Genomic DNA, 15429 nt, shown 5'->3' on the forward strand with positions numbered 1-15429 from the left:
GATGGTAATACTTGTTTTACTTAGTTTTTTACTCTACAGGAGACCTAGGAAAATGCAAATTCATTGCAAGAGTCCTAAAAGGTGTTTTTGTGGGGGCAGGAGTTATTTTTCCATTCTCATTTCTATTTGAAAGTCTGGGTGGTGAAGGGAGGCACTCACTTTGTCTTTACGCTCTGAGAGAGAATACGTGCCTGGCCTTCATAGTCATTAGGGGACTTGTCTGATGATGAGCCCATTCACTTCATCCTCAACATTTTCTGGTTTCTATGAAGCAACTTATGATCTCACATCTGCCAACTCACCCTCCCTCTCATTAAAACTTCAACTGGAAACTTTTCTTTCAGAGGTATTACCCTACTTAAGAGGCCTAGCTAGAATTCCTTCCATTACTTAGAATTAATTAAAACCACCTTCCCCCTAGAAATTCCCCTTGTGTAAAAATAATATAGTTACAAGTAATCAAAGAAATACAACCAAAGTTGAAACGAAGGAGGCAGAATAAAAGAGGAAGGCATGGTTACCAATTTTTTGGAAGCTGTGTATGGTGGGTGGCTATTCAAATATTAAGTAATGAGTTTGGCTTTTAGTTTCACATTCACTCCTGGAATCTTCCCCCTCCCCGCCTCTAAAATTGACAAGTACAGAAGGGAACATCACAGACTTATTAAAGCTAACCAGAATGCATCCATCTGGCATGCCTTTCAGGAATCCAGCCCACTAATTTTTGTTAAGGGTTTGATGATTCAGCCCCTCAAGATGCAGCTCAAGGAAGCTTTTCCTCATTTCTCACAACTGCCAAGTCTCATTCACGGGAGCAAAGGCTCTTCATTTCAGGCACTTATCTGTTTAAACATTGAGGAAAGCCTCAGAGAATGAAACGATGAATTCCTGAATAGCAAGTAAACATATTCCCCTCCCCAACGCTTCAGGCTTTTGGCCACTGAACCAAGTTTTAATATTTCTTCTTCTCTCTACTACTGCCTAATTCCCTGCCATTCCTCCCCATTGTCATTTATTCATGGAGGGACCGATTTTCCCCCTTCCACTCGGGGAGTAGTCTAATTTACTACCTCATCTTGGGGGAAAAGGATTCTTTTGTGCTAAGGACGTCGTGTTGTCATACTGGGTTACTTATTTGGCTGCTTACAGTAAGGTCAATGGTTGGGATCCACTAGCCTTTCAGAAGGGGTAGTCTGTCTATAAAGATTTTCAGCCTCAAACACCCTAAGGTGAATTTCAACTCTGTCTTATAGGATAGTTCTAAGTACAAATCAGCCTGATGGCAGTGAGCAGGTTTTTCTTGTTTTCCTTTTTAAAACTATTGGTGAAGGCTTCTCTTCGTTACCCACTCCCTGGTCTTTGAAAATAACTGGAAATCTGGGAGTGCTGTCACACCTCACGCACCCTCCCTGCATGCACTCTCTTGAGATTTTCTTCCCCTTCCTGTGGAATCAATTTTCCACTCCTAGGTACCCCTTGACAGCCCAGAATTGCCCCCAGAGTGGATTAGGTTGTCGTTTTTCACAGCTGCCAAGGCCAGGCTTGGGTGCTTTCCAAAGATGCAGCCTCTGGTCCAGGCAGGCGCTAGTCTTGGCCTCCTCTACACAAACGCAGAATTCCTGTAGCTTGTCTGAGGTTTTAAGGTTGTCTAAGGTTTTAAGATGAGACTTGGGATTTAAGTCCCGCGATCTAGCCCGAGAGACCTGGGACATTGAGGGGGTGGGCGGCGTGGTGGTGGTGGGTAGGTGTGTGTGTTGAAAGTCTCACTAGTGAACACTCTTGCAAAAAAAAATGTACGATTCGCACGCAGGATAAATAGCAGCCCGCAGCTCCCCCGCCACTTTTAAAACAGCTGCCCGTTTTCAAGAGCATCCTTTCCCCCTCTTTGGGAGCCTCCCGCTTTCCAACAGGGCTCCCAGGCCTCGCTTCCCACTTGGCCCCGCAACGTGTCCTTTATTATGACTCAGCCCAGCGCGCTTGCTTGCCAGGCGGCTGACGCTCGCGCTGGAGGCGCGCAGGCCACCGCTCCTCCCGCTTTACGGCTGCCGAAAACGCGGCCCGCGCCCGGCGGCAGGCGGCCGTACCGCAGACCAGCCCGCGCCCGCGCCGCTCAGGTAATCCGAGCCCTTCCGTTTCCAAAGGTTCGCGCCCACCAGCCCGGCACGCAGAGGCGGCGCGGCCTCGGCTGCACGGGCCCGGCTTCCCGCGCCCGCCCTTCCCGCCCGGGCTGGCGCAGCCGCGGTGCCGCCCGCGCCCCCGCGCGCTCGCAGGACGCGCACCTGGCGGCGCGGCCGAGAACGGTCGGGCCGCTCCCGGGCGGGGGCGCGCCGGGGTGGGCGGCGCCTGGCACACCTGGCCCGGGCCGCAGGGCCAAGCTGCGAGCGGAGGAACCCCGCGCGCCCACCTCGAGTGTGTGCGCTCGGAGCCCAGCAGCTCCCGGGTGCCCGCTGGGGCGCAGCCCGGGCGGGACGCAGGTAAACGGGAGCGGTGCGGCGGATCCTGCCGTGGGGCCGGCGCGCCCAGAGTGACGCCCGCGTGCGGACGGCGGCACCCGAGGACGCAGGACGGCTCCTCCAGGAAGTTTCTGGAAGGCCGGCCAAGGAAGGCAACCCGCGGTTAGCGTTCTACCAAGTTTTCATTCTGGCCCAGCAACTCCTCCTCTTTCCTGCTTCCCCCTGCAAAAACTTCCTGTCCACTGAGCATCGCATCCTTCGTTACCTTAGGCTCCCCTATCCCTTTTAGACCAACCAGTCCATAAACAGAACCCCGTGAGCTTCTTTCCTTGGGGCATCAGTCAGTCTCGGTACCGGTACCAGGGTTTGCATCCTGAGGAGTGGAGAAATGGACACGTCGACTCGGAACGAAGTTATCGGACTGTATCCTCTGTTGCTGCAATGAGCCTCGTGCAGCGCAGAGCGCTTGCTGGTTTGACACCACTGTAGAACCTAGAACATGGGGTTGCTTGTTAATGGACTGTTAGGGCAAAGATTTACTCTATCTACCAATCATTCCTTGATTATCACCCACACAAGATCCCGTGACAGCTGGCCACAGGTTGAAAGAGAAGGCACGTTTCAGCTCCTGACGTGCAGAATCCACACCCAGTAGAAATGACCATGGTGAACGCTGAGGTCCAAAATAACTTCATCAGTTGATTCCAACTCATGGCGACCCCTGAGTTCAGAGTAGGAACTATCCCTATGGGTTTTTGAGACTAAATCTTTAGGAAGTAGAATGCCTCGTTCTCCCTCTGAATGGCTGTGGTTAGCGGCCCGACATATAAACTGCCACACCACTGGGGTTTGTTCAAACTGGAGAAGTGGTATAAAATGCCTTTGCTGGTTGGGGAGGACAGGATTAAGGGAAAGGTTGGGTTTTTTTGTTTTTTTTTTTAAGTTTTTCTTTCAAATGAAAAGAGCAGCAGCAGACCTCTCCCCTCTCCCCACACCGAAGGAAAATGAAGCCCCATGTTAACTGACCAAGGCCGATTTCTTTGAGGCTGAGGTCAGACAAGGGTGGTTAATGCATTGGGCTTCAATCTTCAAGGTCTGTGGTATGAAACTAGCAGCCACTATGAAAAGATGGGGCTTTCTACTCCCAGAAAGAGAATTCAGACATACCTCTAACCTTCATCCCTTTTGACCTTATTTTGACATCTGCCTTCTCTCAGCCCTCAAATGACTAGGCTCTATCATCCTTTGCAGTGGCCCCACACAACTCAAAAGACGTTTCACAATTTAGGGGTATCTTAGGGAAGTTAACAATTTATAACCCAGGAGAGAAGTGCTCACGACACAATTCAGTCAAGACAGTGCCTTCTCTGGCCTTTAGTCACTTGATTTGCCCTCTGCCCTGCTTGGGCATAGTTAAAAGGCAGTTTTAGCGCTTCCAATAAATACCTAAAGGGCACACTACTCTGCTATAAGTCTTAAACTACAGACACTCAACTCCAGCTTTGTATGTGGGTCAACAAACCCAGCTTCTCCAGTTCAGTGACCAGAGGAACCACAATTCAGCCTCCTGCCCCAAAGTGCTCAGCTTCACTTGTTCTGTGGGCTGAGAATTTCACTGCTCTGTCTCACACCCTGGCTCCTGGTTCTGCTGTTGCTATTCTTCTTCCACTCCTTTGGTGTCAAAGTTGTTTCTGGGATCAAGGAAGTTGGATGCCCGTGAATCTTTGGGTCCAAAAGACACACTCCTCTCCCCTCCCCTCCTGCCTTTTCTCTTGGTCATGGTGAAATTCTTCCTGTCTTAGAGGAAGCTCGTTTTATACACAGCCAGGTGGCAAACACAGTCCTGTTAACAATCACAGTTTAATCAAAAGCCAATCTATCTTCTTCCACCTCTAGCCCACACTCATCAATAAAACAAGATAACTTGATGGGAGTGTCAAAGGCTATGGCTAAAACAACCATATTAAGTAATTTACTATGCTGCAGTTTTAAACTGACCTTTGAAGTTTGAGTAGGATTTCCCCCTCCTCTCCTCAAGAATGGAAGGTGTTAATGCTCCCTTCAGAGTTTCTTCCCCTTTGTAGTCAGCAGTGGATTCTGGTAGCAAGACTTATGGAAAAAATATAAAAGTATCTCCTAATTCCCATAAGGATAAAGTCCCAGTAGCATACAAAACATATAGCTTTAGGTAAGACCATTATTGCATAGGATCAACAAGAGTAAAAAATAATTTATTAATTGCTTATATGAAGCATGATCAGATTAAAAAGCGAACACAATATTAATCATTTAGTTAGCCTGTGTTCACTGAATGTTTGTGTGCCAAACACTATTATAGGCACTGAAACAAAGTGGAGCCAAAATCTCATCCTTATTGGAATATCCTTTCTAATAGAGGGAAACAGCATATATAATAAGAAAAATAGAGGTTGATGCTGCATTAGGTACTGTAGAGAAATAAAGTGCAAGATATTTAGCATTTTGAATTGGATCATGGAAATCCTCAAGAGAAAAGTTGAATTGAAAGTGTCAGGGGGAGCTAAGTGATAACTGGGGGAAGAGCAGTGGAATTTTGTTAGGAGTGAAAGAAAAGTTGTATTGAGGAATAGCTGGGCCGTGCTAAGTAAAAATACATGCTTCCATCAGTTAAACGTGTCTCCATACTTAAAGGACAAAGGAAAGGTAGGAGCCTAATGACTGAGATGAAATTTTAGCTTGAAGTCCTTTGCAAATATCAGACCCTTCACTAGGAAGGAGTGAGTTACCACCTACGTGAGTGGTGTCAGCTGGTTTGGTTATAGATGATTGGAATCGCAGTGACGATAGTGTAGTCAAGAAAACATTTATTCCTGGGAACAACTTATTTATATTTTGACACATTCTTCCCAAATGATTTACATCCTGACCTTTTGTTTTCTGGGATGACACGTTGGCTTCATCATTCTTAAGTCTGACATGAGGCCATCCAGTTTGAAATGTTTCTGTCTAACTTTTCCCCTATTTGACAAATCCTGTGCTTGGTGGTACAGATCACGCACCATGGAATAGCATTTCTTCCGCAAGGACTTTGTCTTTTTGAGCTACTTTGGCTAGTAAAAATTATCTCCTTGACTCTGCTTAATTAACAGGCCTTGTCTTCAGGAAGAGTTGGCACTGTAGGAAATGTCTTAGTGGACAAGGAACATTGGAGCAACATTTTTCAGGATAGAATGATAAAAGGTAAGATGAAATATACCCCAGGTGATCAAAGGGAGGCAATTAAATAACACACTCATTGATGAGAACCTGTGAGACCAGTTTGACTTCATTTGAAGAGTCAGATTATTTTGAATTCAAAGTGCATTGAATTAAAGAAAAACAGCATTTTATAGATATAAAAGTGAAAATAAGGACTATAAAGATTCCAAAATTACATAGCAATTTTTATCCTACCACCTAAAGAGAGCAAATTAGTAACCATTTCGGTTAATGAATTAACAGAACCATTAAGTGAGAAACTGTAAGTTGCATGTTATTAACTTACTAGAACTCTCCTCCCCACCAAAAAACAAAAACAAACCTAGTTACTGTTGAGTTGATTCCAACTCCTGGTACCCTGGAAAACATAATTGAGCTATCCCTTTGGGCTTCTGAAAATAAATCTCTACAGCGAGGACACCTCATCTTTCTCCTGTGGTGTGAGTGGTGAGTCGATTGAACTGCCATAATACCTCCTAGGAGTCTAAAGTTTACGTGACAGTGTCGCCAGGACCCTCATGATTCGCATAGAGTATAATATTCGCCCTGTAGTGAGGAGTGCAGGCTCAGTAATCAGATTTTATTATGGCACTGGTACTGCTGTGGGCTGCAAGGAGAATGTCCAGGCCATTCTATTTTGAGTGCTATCTTTCTCACCATGGTTAATTCAGTGCTGACTGCTTGAAGTCTAGAGGCTTTGTCCTCAATGACACTTTGTACATATTTGGTTGATATTTCTACATGTTGCATAGCATCTTCATATTTTACTTGAGGTATTAATAATGTTTCTAAATGGTCCAGTGAATGAAATACTGATTGAGACCCTCAAGTTCTCAATATGATTACATTAGATGGTAATAGGAGTTTGGTTAAAATATCTTCTTGAGACAAACACAGACCCAGGGTATATCTTCCAGTCTAATTTGGCAGGACCCAGGGCCAAAGATTGGTGTCATGTAGCCAAAAGGGAGCATTAGGGGCTATCAAGTAGATACCTGAGTGTTGAAGCCAGTTTGTAGTAACTTGTAAGATTATAAATAATGTACAACCAGACTCAAAGTCTTCCCACAGGTCTAGTTATTCATATAGGTGTGGTTCAACTCATTGCCATCTAGTTAATACTAACTCACAGTGACCTTATTGCCTGGATTATTCACTTAAGTGTGGTTAGATGGTTCTCAGCAAAGGGAAGCAGCTTGACGTAGTCAGGTGAGTCCATCCCACAGTTGTTGACATGGACCAGAAAATGAAGAGTGCTGTTTACAGCTCATCTTGGTGGATTTTATTTAATAAAGTAAGAGTTACATTAAGACTACAAGTTAAGCCATGCCCCTGATGTTGTCCATATTCGCCAAGAAGCCATTATCATTGGGAAATTTAATAATTATTTCCTGTAGTAATGAACTATTTCTCTATTCTTATCAACATATAGCAAAAGCAACCCAATTAGAACTGTATAGCAGAGAAATCCATTAGGAAAGGCCAGCCTGAATTGAATTTGAGAGGAGACCCCCATATTGATTAGTTAAACCTTTTGAAATGAGCATAAATAAATAAGCCTAATTTAGAAAAATAAATGAGGCATGATGTACCAAAGTTTGAAAGAAGAAAAGATAAGTAGGTGTATTTTAAGGCCTATTCCAGGGTCTTGCTTGGTTCAAACATCTCAGATCACAAAGCCAAAGCCACTCACTGACATCAAGTTGATTCTGACCCATGGAAACTTTATAGGACAGGGGAGAACTGCCCCTGTGGGTTCCCAAGACTTGGAGTAGAAGCCTTTGTCTTTCTCCCTTGAAGTGTCTGGTGGTTTTGAACTGCAGACCTATGGATCATAGCCCAACTTGTAACCACTATGCTACCGGGGCTGCTCTTCAGGCCACAGGGGTGTTTCACTGTCATCTTCAATTATCTGATGGGTTGGCTAGTCTAAGGAGGAACCTTTATAACCTTATAAATAGTGACAGAAGGAGCCAGGGTTTTATTCTTTCTGATTTGGCAGTGACCTCTAAAGCCTGTCAGGAACACTGGTGGTGTGGTGGTTACATGTTAGGTTGGTAACCACAAGGCCAGCTGTTTGAAACCACCAGCCACTCCATGGGAGAAAAGGAGAGACTTTCTATTCCTGCAAAGTGTTGGAAACCCACAGGGGCAATTATACGCTGCCCTATAGGGGCACTATGAAATGGAATCCACTTGGCAATGAATTTGATTTTTGATTTTGGTTATAAAGCCTGTTGGTGGTATGGGTTAGCAGCTGTTTACCACAAAGTTGATGGTTCAAATCCACCAGCTGCTCGAAGGAAAAAAAAATTAGGCTTCGCCCAAAAGAGATTTACTCTCTTAGAACATCTGTATAGGTTCACTGTGAGACAAAATTGACTCAATGTAAGTGGGTTTTTAAATTTTATTTGGTTTCACAAGTATTGGTGAGAAGGACTACATAGGAGTCCTTCCACTGAAATTTGATTCAGACTTTTTTGGTTTTTATTTTATTTATATTTTCAGCACATATTTATATTTCATTGGCACATAATTTATATTTAAATTATATTTAAATTCAGCACATATTTATATTTCATTGGCACATAATTTACAAATCATATAACTCAATAGTTCAATCATATCAAGGAGAATTATACAATCATCACCTCATCAATTCGAGGGCCGCTTCCCCCATGGCTAAATTGTCATTAAATGAGTTGTCCAATCACAGTCCGTTCTAGTGCTTCTTCCCCCTCCAGCAAAATTTGATTCAGTCTAATTTGATATCTGTCATGGGTTGAATTGTCTCTCCCCAAACTGTCAACTTGGCTAAGCCATAATTTCTAGTATTCTGTGGCTCTCTTCCATTTAGTGTTCTGATGTAATCCTTTTCCATTTTGTAATGTGCTGTAACCCTAACCTCTATGTTAATGCGGGAGGATAATAGTGAGGTGTACCTTGAGTGACATCCTTACAAGAGAGTATGGCTCAAGCCACACACTTCCTTAAGTCATGCCCTTAGTAAGCCACACCTTTCCTCAAATTACACCCTTACTCGAAGCATATTTTTTATCTTACAAGAGATGAAAGGAGAGAGGAGTATGTAGAGAGGGAGGAAACCTCACTACTGCACCCCACCAAAAAAAAAAACAAACAAAAAACTAATAAGAGCCAATAGTGGTACACATCAGTTGAACTCAGAACCCCTGTGCTGGGAACCTCTTAGACCTAGGGTAAGATTGATGCCAAGAGAGATCTCCAAGGGATGCTGTCCTCACAGATGTTGAAAGACAAATAATTTCCTTTAGATCCAGCTACCTGCATTTGGACTTCTAGCCTCCTAAGCTTTGAGAAATAAATTGCCATTTTCAAAAAGCCATTCATTTGTTGTGTATCTATGATAGTATCCCTAGATAACTAAAATAATCTCTCTTACAATATACATGTTCTCCTGTGGTCATAGTAGGCAGACTTTGGGAGACCAGTTCCTGTTTGTCAGATTCTCTAAACTGTGAAAGATGACGTTGAAAACTGACAATGCTTCTGTAATTCAGGTTCAACAATGAGGGGCCAGTGCAGATAACATAAAGAAGGACCATGATCTCGCAGTAATTTTGTTCTTAGAGATAACTTTGTGTGATTCCAAGGTGGACCACGGCTTTCAGAGAACTGAAGGAAGTCCTTTAAGATAAATGTACATTTCACAGAGCTATACTGCTTGAGTCTCTACTGTCCTATTCGTTTTCTCTAGTAGATCAGAAGACAGAAGATGGTAAGACCAACATTGCCTTGGGTAAAGGGGGAGAACAACACAGATCTTGGATGACTTGATCAGTGAATTGAGTTTCTTGATTGATATAAAGAGTTTTGGGTTCCCCCGATGAGTATGAGGTTTTCGAGATGGCAATGCATGATGGCAGGGGACAATGGCTTCTACCCAACATAAAAAGCAACTACTAGTCATTAATATATATTGATAACCATTTGAAGGTGGAGGCGGAATAAAATCTAACCGTCATTGATTGAAGCATAGGCTTGGAAGGTGAACAGCATTGTCCCGGTTGGACTTGGAGGTGTTTTCCATGAGAGCAGTGAGCACAGATAGGGCAGTGGTGACAGCTTGCTGGACAGCATCCTGTTCTCCAACTCCCCCAGCCCCTGGTATTTTTGAAGCTCTCAGTAATTTTTTACCTTGTCCCATTAGAAAACGTTCATGTAAGGCCAGCCTCATAGGAACATAGAGGACATTGGATAAGATGTCTTTCTTATGAGTCCCAGTCAGCAGCTTAGTGGCAGGATCTTTGTGACAGCCTCTGTCTTCATGCCTCCATTTCATCTGTTTGGGGTATTTTTTTCTAAATGTAATTCATTTAGGTTAGAGTAATCAATAGTTAAATTTGGAGTGTTCTTGTATCATAAGTGAAGAAATATTAAGAGGCAGCTTGCTTGGCTGCCATATCATCAATATCATATCATCTATTTCCTTTTTGTTTAACTAATTTATGCACTCCTTTTAACTGATACGCTTGTGTTTCTATTATAGTAATTTTCAGAGGTGAATAGCAGAACATTTAGAAGATCCACTATTTATGTTTTTATAGAAGACATTAAAAATCCTCTTTGTTACCCTCCTGATATCGCTTTTCTCATTATCCTGAATGGTTTATCTTTCCTGGATCCCCTTCGTTGTGATCTCTTATCTGTACTAGTGTACATGCTCTGGTCTAGCAGGATTTGTAAGGTAGAATTGGGAGGGTATGAGGAATGGGGGCCGGGGGGAAGTGGGAACCGATCACAATGATCGATATATAAGCCTCTCCCAGGGGGATAGACAACAGAAAAGTGGGTGAAAGGAGACATCTGTTGGTGTAAGACATGAAAAAAAAATAATCAAGGGTTCATGAGAAGGAGAAAATGAGCTGATAGTAGTAAGAAAATGTTTTGAAAATGATGATGGCAACCTATGTACAAATGCGCCTGGCATAATGTATATATGTATGGAATGTGATATGAACTGTACAAGCCCTCATTAAAGTTATTTAAACATAAAATAAATTTAGAAACGGTGAAAAACATCCTCTTTGTTTCCCCAACTTGCAAAAATCATGCTTAATTCCAAAATGATATCTACTGTCTAAAAATATGCATCTCATTGAGCATCTTTCTCCTTTTTGTTGCCTTTGTACGTTATCAAGAATGATGGCCCTTTCAATGGAATCGTCTCTCCTGATGATGTACCTAAAATGCATAAGACTAAGTCTTGCCGATCTTGCTTCAAGGAGCATTCTGGTGGTACGTCGTCCACGATGGATTTGTTTGTCCTTTTGCCAGGCAGTGATACCTGGCATCTTTGATATTCTTCACCAACAGCATAATTCAGGCACATGGACGATTCCTCATTCTTTCACATTCAATGCTCAACTTTTTTTTTTTGCATCTATATGAGGTGATTGAAAATACCAGGGCTTGGGTCAGGCACACCTTAGTTTTCCAAGTAACTTTCTTGCTATTCAACACTTTAAAAGAGGTCTTTGTACAGCAGATTTTTCCAATGCAATATGCCATTTGCTTTCATAACTGCTGTATCTGTAAACATTGTGGATCTAATCAAGACAAAATTCTTGATAACTTCAATATTCTGTTCATATATGATGAGGTATAGATTGAGTTGTATTTGGTTTGGTGGCTTCAGGTAAAGCTTGACTTTCTAGCACTTAACTACGTACACGTCCTGAAAACACAGCTTGATCGCACAGACTGGTAGGATTAGATTTTAAGTCGCAACCATCTAGACACAAGCTAAACCAGAACGAGTTAGAGGGCTCTATGTCTTCGCGTGAGGTCAAACGCTGCTCATTGAATTCTAGACAACCCTGTGTCGAAGAGTTGTTATCATTAGTGGGGAGAAGAGCAGCTGAGTATGAGTAAGCCAAAGACTATAGTCTAAGACATAGCAGGGAAGAGAAAGTCTGAAGAGGTGAGCCTGCCGGTAGGTAGATGTGTGAAGGCAGAATTGAATAAGACAGACACCTCATGGAGCACATGGATATTTGTACAAGTTTCCCAGAAGTACACCAACGGTGGCTTCTACTAGTTTGGCTGTAGTAGCCTCTACCCTAAAGTAGGGAGAGGATCCCCTGGCCACAGCATCAGGTTGTAGGCTACAGTAACCTATATGTCTTTGTTGTCTTTTATGTTTTTGAGGGAGTACGCCTAAAGTGTTTCCAGAGACTTCATGGACAATAAGAAAAAATCTATGTGATAATTAGGTAATGAGTGGATATGTTTATTAAAGACCCTTAAAAATAAAGACCCTTTTAATTGAGCTACATCCTCTTGATCTTGTGTTGCAATTTGAAGTGAATACAGCTCAGAGGCTTTAAAGTATTTGTATAAAATTTGAGCCAACCAAGAAATATCTGGAATTCATATTTGACAAAACCTACAGAAACCTAGGAACTTCCCTAGCGGTTCTTTGCTTTGGATATAGGAAAGACAAGTTTCTTTCCACTTAGGCTCAATAAAGATAGCTTCCAAAGAAATTAAACCCCAAGTCTACTGCCATCGAGTCTATAGAGTTTCTGTGACTATAAATCTCTACAGGACCAAACAACCTCATCTTTGTCTTGCAGAGTGTCTGGTGGGTTTGAACTGGCATTCTCTGGTTAGCAACCTAATTCATAACCCATGTCACCATGGTGACTCCTGCAGAAGTGAGCCCAAATATTTAACAGAACACTGAGCTCATTGAAATTTTTCATCAGAAACTTTACCAGTTAGATATTTTAATAAAGCTACAATGCTGTCAAGGCAGGCTTATTAGGAAGTTGAATAAGCTAATACACCATCAACATTTTGAAACTGTAGATTTATTTGTAAACTATACAGGATGCAAATCCATATGCAGAATGTGAGAAACATAGGTGGGAGATTCAGTAATTACAGTCCTGATAACTTGTTGATTTTCAGGTAAAAACAAGCATACATTGACCTGTGGAATACACAGATCTGTTTAAAAAATGTAGCAAAGATGCACAACCATAGAACAAGTGCATCTGAGCAGACATTAAGAAATAATTAAGATTAGGGAATATTGAAAATCTAGGAAGAATTACATGGTTGATTTCATACAGATTTTGAGCACCTATTAATATTCAGCTCCTATTTGTTTTTTGCTTGAAGAGCAGGGATATTACTTGTGCTGGTACTAGGAATAATTAAGCCTTCGGAAGGGAAATCTTACAGGAGGGGAACAAGCCCTTTGCTTCTCATTGAGCGTGTACTGGGGAATGTTTGGTAGCGGCGAAGATAAATATTCTAATTTTGTTTAGTTCAGCTGATAGAACTCAACCTCCGTCTTTGGCTATGTGGGCCTGTAAAATTGCAGGAGCTATGAGAGAACTAGGTCAAGTTGAATTAAGGAGCGGTATGACAGGTGCTTGCGTATAGCAAATGGCTTTATCTTTCATGAATGAATATTGCCTAATTCAGAGGCCATTTCTGTTGACTTAGGGTCTATCAGGGAGACACAATACTTCCCTTTTTTCATTAAACAGTAAATGGCAATTCAATTTGAATAAAAAGATCTCTTCTCAACCTCAAAAAAAAGGGTGAAATTTTTCAATAGGACCGAGTTCTTGGAACCAGTAGGGAATGAATCAATGTTTGTTCCTGCCTGTTGACCCCAGGACTTTTCAGAGTTTCGTACTGTTTGGCAAGGTTTGTGTAAACAGCTGGAGACTTTAGCAGATAAGTTGGTCCCATTGTCAATTAAAATGTCACGGTTCTCTGTCAATAAATAAAGCAGTTGTCTTGTGGATGAATGGCTACCATGAGGAAAGTCCCTGTCTGGTCCTCAGCCTTTCTTTACTCTGAAACAGATTGCAGAATTGTTAAGGGGTTGGGGCTCTGTCAGTCTTTTCTTTATTTTTCACCTTTCAGCATTCTTATTTTTAGTGGTAGGTTTTCTGAAGTTAGTAGAAATACCCAGCTTTGTGCTATTGAACAGTTTAGCCTTTTTCTTTTGTTTGAGAGTTGTAATTGTTGCTGCTGAAGGTCCATTAGCCTTACAAACCCTTCCAGATTCAAGAGTCTGGGAAAGTGTGTACGCTGTCTGTTAAACTCAACAATGGAGTTAATTGATGTTGTTTTACTTGGACTGAAACTGCAGACTTTTAAGCCAGCGAGGAAAACAACATTGAAAGGGCCGGAGGCACCAGGTGCTATCAAGTCGAATGTTTGAAAGTTTCTGATACAGCCAGATGTGATCATCATGAACGCTTGGAGCTCTCTGTTGTTTTCAGAAGTGATTTTATTCAGTTCGTAAAGAAAAGGTCTTTGGTATAGCATCTAGTAATTTTTTATTCATGGCTTGAGAACTTTCCAATAAGGTAGCTTGTTTGTCAGTATGTAAGGGTACATTTTTCTGTTTCTAAGACGTAATGGGACTTCTTCTGGGCCAGTTTTTATGTGACAGGCTGATACAAATCAGGAAGCTGATGCCAATAGGCTTCAACAACAATTTAAAATTTGTCAGAAAATTTGTGGGGCAAAAGGTAATACAAGAGGAATCTACATTAAAGATAAAGCAACTTTTAAAGGACATTTAAGGCAAGAGTTAATGTGCTTTTTTTGTTTTAATATCTTTTTATTTTTTTTGGAAAGGTGAAATTCAAATAAAGCGTGATCAGAGGAGTATAAAAGCAAAGACGAGTATAAAGAAGGCGTAAAGGGCCGGGGAACCAGAGGAATGTGAGATGAAATTTGACTGCGGTTCTTTATTCTTGTTACATAGAATAGAAGCATTGTCCTACATGGGAGCATCTTACTGACTTGATGTCTTTTAGAGGCTTCACTATACAGGTAGAAACCTGTAGTGCCCTGGGACTATGTAATCTGCTCCAGTAACTGCTGGGGGTGGGGTCGGGGAAGGGGCACAGCATGCCCAGAAAATTAATTTAGATGACAAGAGCCTCAGAGTGGCCACTATTTCCTCAAAATGTCTCAAACGAGGCTGTGTTAGAGAAGAGCCGCACAATAAGGGACCTTTGTGCTTTCTCCTTTTCGCTAAATGGAGCCTCAGAAGGGCGTTCTAATTCTCCTGTGGCCATGGCACTCTCTGTTTTATGATGACAGCTACAGCCAACAAATTTACACTTGACAAAAACAAAACACAGCTTGAGGAGAAACCAATAAAGGGGAATGGAATGTCAATTCATATATATATGAATAGATCCAAATCCATATATATATATGAATATTCCAGGGATCTAAAGCAGAAATGTCAGAGAAGAAATTTTTGTTCTCCATCAGGAATGTATATATATTCTATTCAAGTGGCAAGAGTGTGCTATATTCATGGGAATAAAAGGAAAGACAATAATTTTTAATATCAGTTATAGCTTGAAATGCTTTGAAATGTAAAGATTGGCCCTTTGTCTAGGAAGGGGTGAATTATAATCTAGGTGAATGGCATAGTTGAAAATGAATGGAATCAATGTTACGTGGTTGTAACCAGTTGCGTTTGATTGTAGCCATGACCACATTTCCTTTTGGGACCAACTGTTTACATCTTACACATTCTTCCCACCTGGTTTCATCCTTACATTTTGTTTCCTGAGAATGCATATTGGCCCCATCATTCTTAGGCCTGACATGAATGCTTCCAGTTTGTAATTTTTCTTTTAACAGATCTTTCCATGCACCAAAAAACCCTTCCAAGTGCAAAGACCCTATATCTGTACTGTACTGAAGG

The 15429-nt window shown here is 42.0% G+C and overlaps 1 protein-coding gene across 4 annotated transcripts in view; it reads left to right on the plus strand.

The window, feature by feature from the left end:
• The first annotated feature begins 1990 nt into the window (after nt 1-1990).
• Nucleotides 1991-15429, plus strand: part of NAALADL2 (N-acetylated alpha-linked acidic dipeptidase like 2) — a 1559949-nt gene continuing 1546510 nt past the window's right edge. For 2 of the 4 annotated variants that reach the window (XM_075556048.1, XM_075556051.1), the window contains exons 1-2: nt 1991-2114; nt 5582-5672. The gene's annotated coding sequence lies outside the window, so the exon portion shown is untranslated. The remainder of the gene's footprint in view (nt 2115-5581; nt 5673-15429) is intronic. The other 2 variants (XM_075556049.1, XM_075556052.1) reach the window with 1 other exon arrangement.

This window comes from Tenrec ecaudatus, chromosome 8 (assembly GCF_050624435.1).
Source record: "Tenrec ecaudatus isolate mTenEca1 chromosome 8, mTenEca1.hap1, whole genome shotgun sequence".
Lineage (NCBI taxonomy): Eukaryota > Metazoa > Chordata > Mammalia > Afrosoricida > Tenrecidae > Tenrec > Tenrec ecaudatus.